At 35.8% G+C, this 11,468-nt stretch overlaps 1 pseudogene across 1 annotated transcript; it reads left to right on the plus strand.

Annotated features, from left to right (window-relative positions):
• The first annotated feature begins 7,905 nt into the window (after nucleotides 1–7,905).
• Nucleotides 7,906–8,983, plus strand: LOC147534131 (enoyl-CoA delta isomerase 2, peroxisomal pseudogene; annotated as a pseudogene). The gene has a single exon (XR_015228026.1). The product of XR_015228026.1 is annotated as an enoyl-CoA delta isomerase 2, peroxisomal pseudogene (transcript).
• The last annotated feature ends 2,485 nt before the right edge of the window (nucleotides 8,984–11,468 follow it).

The raw sequence follows: 11,468 nt of genomic DNA on the forward strand, positions 1-11,468 counted from the left end.
ACAGTACTAACGTAACCAACATACTTGCTTTGTCACCTCTAACTGGATCAACAACAACTGTGTAAATCCACTCTATACAGGAAAATCACAAAACTGGGTCAAACATACTCAAAAGCATGAACAATAATATCAAAGTAAAAAGAATTGCTTCTGGTGATTAGATTCTCTTGTTTGACATATACTGAATAGGGATATTAGGGTTCAGACTAAAAATATGGAGTTTAAAATATCCCAAAATCAAATAATCTTACGAATTGTTACCTATGCAACGTTTTTTATTACTATAAAAGGAAGATAAAATAACTCGGGCTTAAAAGATCGAGTTACCGCTAAATGTTAATTAAATGAAGTTCTTAGCCCCCGACAATTGCCGTTGCTAGTCTTATTTGTCCACCCTATAGATGAAAATCACAAAATTCGACCAACTATACGCAAACTAAGATGAACAACCATGAAGATCAAAGTACACAAAACTATTTGTTGTAGTGAGATTATAAAGAGTCCAATAAAATTATGAAGGCCAAAATACCCTAAATCAAATAAACCTAATAATTGTTACTTGATTTGGTTAAACTCCTGAAAGAGTCATATGTTCAATAGAAAACAAAGCACCATAGAAGTTAGCAACATTTATATATTATCTTCATTTAATATTGTTCATGATTCAAAATCTCTTTCTGGCATTTCAGCGAAAGATTAGTAAATATGAATATCAATATCATTCTGGCACCCATTTCACCACAAAATGAGTAACTATTAAAGATTGATGTTAGATATGAATATCATTAAAAAACCCAATTCACTAACATGTGTATGAATGGATCGTTCTTGTTTAATACAACTAAAATAGCAAAAAAAAGAATTTATAATTATTAGGATAAATAGAGTTTTTAAGAATATGGGTGTAAATGAAAAACGACGTTTGCAGAGAATAGGAGTGAGAAAAATATAAAATGAGAGGGTTACAAATACAAAGAAGGATAGAAAATGGAGAAGATATAAACCACATATGGAATTTATACAAAACAACTTATGTCAAAATATGTTTACCTGAATAATTATAGCGAGTTGTAAACTGGCCTAACATGAATCAACTCTCTCCAAACCAAAATTACGGCCAATTGTCTGAAAAAAAAATTCTGCATATTCTTCCTAATCTAGGTAAGATATCATCCAAAAAATTTGTATACAACATTTAATCAATGGAATTCGAACTAGAAGGTGTAAAATGGGCAAAAGTTGCAGGGGAAAACTTACTTTAATAAAAATTTGGTCCATCTTTTTGAAGAAGTGATGAGAACCAATGTTTAAAGAGTGGAAGAGAAGGGATTTCAATTAATTTATGGTCTTGAGGACTTTTGATGATGGTCTTGAAGACCTATAATCTTAGTCTTTTACTGTTTTCTTCTTCAAATGTTCAAATATGGAAGATGCTGATGGAGTATTTAGACAACAACTAGAAGTTTGTCAACACAAGAACCAGAAATACAAGTGGTTGAAAGTACAGAAGATAATCTCCATCGATTTCTTTCCGACCAGAATTATTCGATTCCATTACTATTACTAGCAATTGTTGCCAATCTCATCTGTTATATTTGACCTTTCTTCTTTGGGTTATTTAAATCATTGGGCTTCTCAGGAATCGATTCAATACTATTGAACGATCATTAAGTCTTTGGCAGGGAAGAAAATTTTGAATCATCAAATGGTTTACCTTATCTGGTTTTGTTGATTGGCAAATTCAAACAAGATGAAGAAGAAGATAGAAATGAAGATGAAGATAGAGATGGGTTACTCTGTGTGGTTTGTTTGTGTGAGTGAAGATATGGGGCAGTGGGTGGTTGCATTGACGGCGGTTCCCCTGTGGTGGTGGTTCTCCGGTGATGGAGGCGGTTCTCCGACGATGAAGGCGGTTTTCCGGTGATGAAAACGGTTTTTCCAGTGACGACGACGACTTTCCGGTAAAGACTACTGTGGTTATTTTAGTATTTGTATTAGTATTACTTTTTGGCGACTTTTAGGGTCTTATCATTCGCGACCTTTAGGGTCTTCTCATTCACGACCTTTAGGGTCATTTTATTGAGTCTGTGTCTAGTCTCATTTCTTTCTCTTCATGAGGCACTTTGCATTTAAAGGTATGTAACTCTCATGAAGTTTTCAAATGAGAGAAATAAGAATGATGTATCATCCATGTAAACACTGTGATTTTATCACTTATTAATGGAAATGGTTCCCTTGGCTTCAAAAAAAAAGAGTGGAAGAGAAAAGGTTCTCTAACGCTCTCTTGATGGAGAATTGGACGGTCATTTCCGGTTGAAGAGATTAGATGTATTTATTTTGTCCCAATCAGCTTTATTTATTTTGTCCCAATCAGCTTTATTTATTTTGTCCTAGTCAGCTTTAACCCTGTTATGTTTTGTTATATAGATATTCCTTGAATATACTTCGGCTTTGACCTTTGATCCAAGTACTTTCTTATAACTAATGAGATTTTGCCTGAATTTGTGAACTAATAGCTAGGTAGGTTGGATAGAGTCTATCCATAGTCTGATTCAAAGAGTTCGGTTATTGTAATCTCAATCCGAACCAAACTATAGATAAACGGTTTGGTTCAGTTGGATAATCGAACGAAAGGTTAAAATTTTGTCAAGAGCCAATTTTCGAGTTTAAAATCTATTATTATACTTAGAACGTGTAAAAATTAGTATTATCTCACAAACCATTAGGTGTATATGTACGTGATTAATTCGACATAGTTTATCAACATTCGAGGAAGATAAAAAAAAAAGAGATAATCAATTGAATCTCCACTATCTATCGTCCCAATAGTATATTTTTACATATATTATATAAAAGATAATAATAAATGGTTTGGTTTGACTTTTTCAGTTATCCGTCAAACAAATTCATGAACCGAACCAAACCTCTCGGCTTTGACCTTATAGTATCAGAACCAATCTAGATGACCGTTGGACAAACCGCTCAAATCTGCTTGGATCAGATTAGTTTGGTCGGTTCGGATAATAAATGTATTTAATAGCAAATTTTATAGCAACTTCAAACATATAACAAATTTTATTGATACGATCATCTATCTCTTAATAGATTAAGTCTAATTAAAATATTTAGATTTCTAAAAGATGTATAACCTTCTTAATTACCACTAAAACGATTAAATAACAAGTTTTAAAAAGAACTGATTAATACTTGATACCCCATGCGTACTTGCATTTTACGGGTTCTGATTCCAGATCCTTATCTTATATAACCGAAACAACGAAGAAGCGGAACCGCAATTCTTAATAACCTGTTCAAGATACTAAGATACCCTAATCTCTATCGGTCTATTGATACCCTTACCTATACCCAACTTAATAGTATACTGATTTTTGAAACAAGATGACAAAGAAAATGGGAGAGGAGAAGAAGGTTGAAACCACCAACATAGAGTTCACAAAGTCGATGAGTTCAACGAACAAGAACAAGAAGCAAAAACTCAAAATTGTTGGTACATTCAACGAACAAGAACAGTCGTATCTTCATGGCTGCAGACGGTATGGCTATGCAAAGGAGACAGAAAAAATGTTGCTGGATATCATGATAGCGGCATCCTCACTACCCTTTTGTGGGGATCCTTAGAGGCTACAAGATCGATAAAAGTAACAAGAAGACTGGCCTATTCAAAGATCATGTCGATGATCTAACAGTGAAGAAGGACTGGTTAGCAGAAGATGAAAGAAAGAAACACATACCAAACCACAACTAACTAGACAAGAGTGAAAAGTTTAATTTGTTTAGGTAGTGTTATAAGAAAATTTATAGATAGCTGATACCCGACGAATACAAGATTTCTTTTATAAATTCTAACTCTTGATCCTTCTATTATAAAGCATAAAAATCAATACTGGTATGTTGATACTCTTAATGATACTCTATTATAATAGGTGATTAATTAACACTTTGTAAACTCTTAAGGTCCGAATTACTTATCAATAATGTTAATTATATTCAAATTACATCATTTGATTCACTTAGTTAAATATTATAATCTAATAATCAAAACAATCTCTCTTATTAATTAAGTTTTAATAAAAATAATTCGACTTTTAAAGTTGTATAACACCCTAAAGCAGTTCAAATAATTAAGTAATAAAATTTAAAATTTATTGTAAACTTTAATAATTTGATCATATACTCTTATAAAATAAATTTTAATAAAAATAGTTAGACTTGTAAAGTGGAGTATAACTGTCCTAATTAGTACTTAAAATTATTATTATTATTTTGTTTTTGGAAATCAAACTTCATATAAAAGCCAATAGGCTAATGGGAATTACAACATGAAGTTTAAACAACAAAGACACAACCATAATCAGACAAACATGAAGTTTAAAATTATTAAGTAATAAGTCTTAAATACTTGATTCTCGATTGATACCTGCTTTTTTTATTTTTAAATTTCATTTTTATATTATAGAATCAGAACCAAAACAAGTAAGAAAAAGAATTTATTAGCATGAAAGAAAAGTTTCAGAGATGTCTTCGGAAGTTGTTTGGCATTTTATGTTTATGCAAAACAAGAATCCCCAATTATTTTATTGTAGATAGATGCAAACACGGAGAGAAACAAGGAGGAGATTTAAGAATTCCATTTGAGAGCATCTCCAATGAAGCACTCAAATTGAAAAACTTAGAGTGTCACTTAGAGCATCTCCAATGCAAAACTCAAAAAAATCTTTATTTGTCTTATTTGTCGAGTTCCAATTGAGATTCTCACTCATAGGTGGCGAAAACAGAGATCCTCAATTCTTGTATGTCTCCAATGCAAAACTCTAAACTTGTTATTTTTTACTTATGTGGCATGGTTATTTTGGTAAAAAATATAATTAGTTATTTTGGAATGAGAGATGCTAGAATCACAAAAGATTTTTGACAAAAAAAGGTTCCCAGCTGATGTGGCGGTTGTGATTTTCATCTCTCAACGGCCTAGATTTGGTCAAAGTTTGAAACCACACCCGCCACATCAGCTGGGAACATTTTTTTGTCAAAATCTTTTGTAACTTTATCATTTCCCTTTTGGAATTATACGAATACTTGATTTTTATTGGTTGAAATTCAAATCTTGATGAGTTGGACAATTAGAATATGTCCTCTTGAGATATCTCTATTCCACCCTCAACACGTCATCTTTGAGATCCTAGTTGAATTTTGCATTGGAGATGATTTTTTAAGAAAAATTCAGAAAATCCTATGTGACACTCCGAGTTTCTAAGATTGAGTTTTGCATGGAGATGCTCTTAGAATTTTTTGAGTTTTTTTTGTAAACTCTCTCCAATGCAACACTCAATTTGGATCTCAAAATAACATGGCATCATTTGATGTTGAGATATCTCAAGAAGAAACTCAATATTTGAGATTTCTTTTGAGGGTCTCAATTGGACACTCAATATTAAAAACAAATCTAACCATCTAGGAAATGACACCTAAGTTAAGTTTAAGTTTGTAGAGTGTTACATTGGAGATGCTTTTTGAATCGGGGTTCGGGGATCTCAATATTGACATCTAGGAAAGAAAAACTCGATTGAGTCTTGACACATTGACTATTTTAGTTTTTTGTAAGTTTTGTATTGGACATGCTCTAATCCCCTAGTTCTCCTAGTTTGATTTTAGTTTTGGATGCGAGAAGAGTTGTTGGTAGAGATACAAGAAGTTCTAATTCCATTTAGGCCTCCGAGACAACTCATTCATCAAGCTAACCCTTTATTAGTTTCGAGGATAGCCCCATAAATGGCTAAACAACATTTTGTTAAACTCTATGAAGATATTTATCTTACACTCTAAATTTGCAATTTCTTATCATAGACGGACCGGATACATGATTCTAATAGGTGATAGATTGAAACTTTTACAAGTTGTAAGTCTAAAATACTGATTACGTGCTAATTATAATCTCACTTAAAAAAATATCCTAATTGATGAATACATTATTCTTAGTAACAAATTTTATAGTAACTTCAAACATATAACAAATAAAAATTATTGTAAATTTTAATAATTCCATCATCTATGTCGTATTAAATAAGTTCTAATAATAATAATTAGATATTTTAATGGAGTATTATTTTTCTAAGTAGTAGTAAAAATGATTAAGTAACAAATCTTAAAGAGAACTGAGAAATACCTGATACCCAACAGAACCACGATAATTCGAAATTGAAACCGAATCTTCAAGGAACCGAAACTGTAATTTTTAATATTCTTCTTCATCTCTTTTTTTCCCGCTCTCTTCTTTCTCATTCTAGTCTCTTCTTTGGCGAAGGGGGTCGCCCCCTTCCGGAGAAGAGAGTAAAGAGAGGAAGAAGAACAACAACAACAAAAAATTTAGTTTGAAGGTCGCCGAAAAACAGTTGGTTGGCGACTTTCGTTGGAAAAGATGATGAGATGACGAGAGAGATGAAGTGGAGGAGAGATGTGATGAACTGGAGGAGAGATGAGGTGGCTTAACGTTGTTAAATTTTCGAGAATTAATTACATTTTGTCCCCAAGTTTGTTCTAAATAAACTGGAATTATTTGGAATCTCATATTTAAAAGGGCAAGTTTTGAATTTACTATATCGTTTATATAAGAAGAGTAATTATGGCAACAAAAATTAACTATTAGAGTTAATTGTTAGAGTTAACAAAATAAGGCCAAATTTAAATTTACGAAAAACATGAGCCCAAAAAGAAGCTAGTCAAACACTATGGGCCAAAAAGAAATTATTGTGAATTCTTAGACTGAACTTCTTATAAAATGAAATTTTAAATTGTAAAATTATGACATTGGCTTTTGGGAATAAAGAAGAATCTCCACGGCGTAAAGATTATAGTCAACAAGATTTTACTTAAAGAATATATTAAGTTTGGGTCCAAAAATGGACTTAGTTAAATTCTACCCTCATATCTTCCCTCAATCTTTGTGATAGTGTTCCCACCGTCCGCATCCAACATGAAATTTCTGCAAGTCTTTCATTTTAGAGAGAGAACGTGATATAGAGGTTACAGAATAAAAACAGAAACCGAGATTCAATCTCACACAATGTTAACTGCCCGAGAAGACCCCAGAATTGAAGCACCAAAGATGAAGGCGGCTAAAATTGAAACACCAACCACGACAAAGTACTGTAAAGCACAATAAAAATTCAAAGAAAACAAAATTGTATCCATTGTAATCAACATAAAATGGATAATTTATCAATAAAATTTGATCTTCTTCTGTGAATCTACTTTCAAAACTTCCTGCATCATCTGATCTATGTTGTTAGTATTTGAACCAAAAGAACAACCATGAACAATAGCTCCAACTATTCCTATAGCCATTAGAACATAGTCCAAGCTATATGCAAATCTAAAAAAGCTCTAAGAATCCCGTTGACGGAAACTCAACAAGTTTCTCGTCCCCAATTCCAATTCTCATTTTTTTATATATCCATCGCTACCCCTCTTTGTTTTACTTCACTTTCTCTCTCTAGTTCATGTTCATCTTGTTTTTCTCTTTGGGTTCATCTTGTATCAGTACTAGAAGTGTTATTCCTTTAGGATTCTAAATTCGGGATATAGAAACTATGAGAGAGACTGATAGAGAGAGAACAAAACCCGGAGAGATATAGAGAGAAGATGAGCAAGAAAGACAGCGGAAGAAGGAAGGAGATATAGATGAAGGGGCAAAAATAAAAATTAATTTTTAGACCCAAGTACATAGATTTTAAATGGCCTAAAGCCTACATAAACTACTTTATTACTTCCATGAAATGAAACGTAGGACCTCTACATTTCATAATATATGCACTAACTAACTAGGCTATCCGTAGTTGCCGGGCGCTTGAGTCGTTACGAAAGATCTATCTAATTACCACAAATCCACAATAGGTTGTTCACATACTCACCAAATCACACCCCTTGGGAGGCGTTCTCTGGTCCAAAAAGAGCTTCAAAACTCAAATTAGACCATTTCCGCACCCAAAAATTGCAGAAAACCAAAACCATGTGCACGTTAGAGAAACGCGGTAACCTCTTCATTCTAACCTTAACCGGCGACAACCATCACTGGTTAAACCCAACTCTCCTCGATTCAATCCGAACCGCTCTTGACCGAGTTCGTACCGATTCTAAACCTGGTTCAGCTCTGATCACCACCGCCCAAGGCAAATTCTTCTCAAATGGTTTCGATCTTCCTTATGCTAAAGCAGAAGGATCCACCACCGGATACCTAAATCGACTCATCGGAATGACAAACAAATTCAAGCTAATTGTTTCCGATCTTCTCTCACTCCCTCTTCCAACAATCGCCGCTGTCACAGGTCACGCCGCCGCTGCCGGTTTAATGTTCGCTCTGAGTCACGATTACGTATTGATGAGAAAAGATAGAGGGTTTTTGTATATGAGTGAAGTTGATATTGGTCTTACTTTTGCTGATTATTTCATGGCGTTAATGAATTCGAAGATATCGTGTGGGAAATCAAGAAGAGATTTGGTTCTTCAAGGGTTGAAGATTAAGGCGGAGAAAGGGGTGGAAATGGGGATTATTGATTCGGCGTATGATAGCAAGGAGGAAACTTATGAAAGTGCTTTGAAATTGGGGGAGAAATTAGGGTCAAGGAAATGGGATGGAATGATTTATGCTGATATACGTATGAATTGTTTTCCTGAGATTTCTCAACTTCTTGGGTTAATTGACAATTACAAGTCCAAATTACCTTCTCGACTTTGAAGATAATCTACTGTTTTTTTTTTTTTTTTTTTGAGTTGTTTCTCTCTAATAGTCATCCATGAATATTTGGGGTTTGCATTATCAAAAGTCGGGGGTTTCAGTAATTCTCCCTTTTATTTACTATAATAAAATGTCGGCTGGTTTTGTTTGATGATCATCTTTGGCAGTTGTAATTTAGTTGGAAGTGTAGTAAGCTACCTACAAGAAAAAAAAAAAAAGTCTATGGTTCATATCTACTAATGTAAGTTTTAGAGATTGAGTCTTCTCATGCCCTTCCAACATCACTTCACTGCCTGAATCTTCTTCCTAACCTGAATAAAAAGACAGAGCATGAGAGACTAAAATTAGAGCAGAACACAAAGACCCTGTTGGCTCCCTAACCTTAATAAAATAGTCACCAACAGATCATGGGAGACAACTAGAGCAGAACATAAAGAACTAGATCAATTCCGTAGAGACAAAGAGATCGGTTCATCTAGAAATCCCAGACGAGACGAGAACCCTAGATCAATTCGAACCCTAGATCAATTCCGTAGAGACAAAGAGAGAATAGTAGGGAGAGAGAGAGATGATGGTAGGTCATGAAGATGGGGAGGATGCCCTTTATGGCGGCGTTGATGGATGGTTGCAGCGGATGATTGTGATGTAAATAAAGTGGAAGCTCAAGAGAGGGAAATGGTGCGGGACAAAAATCTCCTGTAAGGTGCTGTTTGTTTTTTTATTTTTTCAGATTTCAGATGTTTGTTTTTAAATTTTAAAAAATCTGAATTTTTTTTTTCTGAATTGGGCTATGATCTGAATTGGCTGAAAAAGAGCCCACATATTTCAGACTTCAAAACAAGTCTGAAACATTGGCCCAACATCTGAAATTCGTCAAATGACAATTCTACTCCTGTGATTTAGAAAAATCACCACCATATTCAATATTTCACCACCAGCAAAAACCACCACCACTACTGAAAACCACCACCACCGAAAACCACCACCACCACCACCACCACCACCACCACCAGCGAAAACTACCACCACCGAAAAGCACAACCACCACCAAAAACCACAACCACAATCGAAAACCACCACCACTGCAACTGCCCAAAACACCACCATTGCAACCGGCCAAAACACCACCATTGCAACCGGCCAAAACACCACCACCAACACTGCAACCGGCAAAAACCACCACCACTGCAATACCACCACAATCCAGCCAACCACCAACACCAGAAAAACCACCACTAGACCGACAACACCTCTACAAAACCACCACCAGACCACACCATCACAACCAAAGGTAACCACCGCCACTGACTATTTAGAGAGTGAGAGAAGCCGGAACCCTCGCCAGATCTGGCGAGGGTTTAACTTCGCCGATCTTAAAGAGGGAGATCGAGAGACTGAAGCCGCCGGATCTTTGGTTAGAGAGAGTGACTGAGAGAGGACCGAGAGAGAGATATCTCGACGGAGAGACTAAAAGAGAGAAAGAGAACTCACCGGAGAGTTTGAGAGGGAGAGGGAATCGCCGGCGAGTCTGGGGGAGATTCAGAGAGAGAGAGAGGAAAGTTAGGTTTTTCACTTTTTAGGGTTACATTTTCTTTTTATGATGGAGAGGAGTTTTAGGGTTTTGTTAAAAGAATTTTGTCCAAAATATCATATACGGGGATATAAAAGTAATTCTTTTAATTCAGACTTAATAATTCAGATTTTAAAAACAAACATCTAACTTGAAAAATATTTAAGTCAATTCAGATTCAGCCAATTCAATTCAGCCATTTCAGATTCAGCCATTTCAGATTCAGACGTAAACAAAAAAACAAACAGCAAAAAAACAAACAGCACCTAAGTCTTGTATCAAGGATTGGGTTCAAAAGAAGAGGAAAGAGAGGGAAGTATTTTCAAAGGAAGGGTAAAAAGGAAATGAGAAAAATTAAACATTGTCCTGGTGTCACGTGCATATTGTTGAGCATGCATATGACGTGACGAGTGCTAGGAGAGCACGTACGAGCATATAGGCCGTAGGGCCGAATACGAGGTCGAGATAGGGCAAGAGTGCCAGCAAGCTTCCTTAGGCCATGCACGGGACGCCCGTGGCATTCAAGACTTTGTCAAGGATACGAAGGGTCATTTGGACGAGAGTATGCCTGGTTAAAAGGATTGATGTTTCCTTGTGGAAATAGGCAAAACAAGAAGTTTGCACCTTAGGAGGGGGTGGTCTCCCTTCCTCATATGCATCCAGCATATGCCAAGACCTCGTGGATGGGAGCTCGCCCATCCTTAGCATGGTATGCACGAAAGTGAGCATCCTCGTGGCGCAACCCATGAGGCCGGCCTAGCGTATGCGAGAGAAGCATATTGCACGGGTTCCCTTGTCATAGGAAATGGCTCGGGACAGTACCTGGAGATAGGTTACTGCGGGTTCCTTTGGAAAAGGTGTTGCATGTTCTCATGCCATGGCGAGGCGTGCGTCGTGCTAGCATATTCCATAAGGAGGATTGAGCTATTCAAGGTGCCAAGCCTTGATGTGCTATGTTGGGCATGAGGTAGCTTATTAGAGATGGATGCTCCTATGCCCAATGTCCGGATGGTAAGCCGAGATGATAAGGTGCCGGAGGCTTGAGACTAGATGGCAAGATCCGCATATGCGGCTTGGTGTGCTCCGCACATATGTTGGTATCCTTTATAGTGGGCGAGAGTCTATGACTCAAGGAAGCGTTATACGGGA

This window comes from Eschscholzia californica, unplaced genomic scaffold (genome assembly GCF_041429995.1).
Source record: "Eschscholzia californica isolate CP2 unplaced genomic scaffold, dmEscCali1.0.p SCAF_6, whole genome shotgun sequence".
Lineage (NCBI taxonomy): Eukaryota > Viridiplantae > Streptophyta > Magnoliopsida > Ranunculales > Papaveraceae > Eschscholzia > Eschscholzia californica.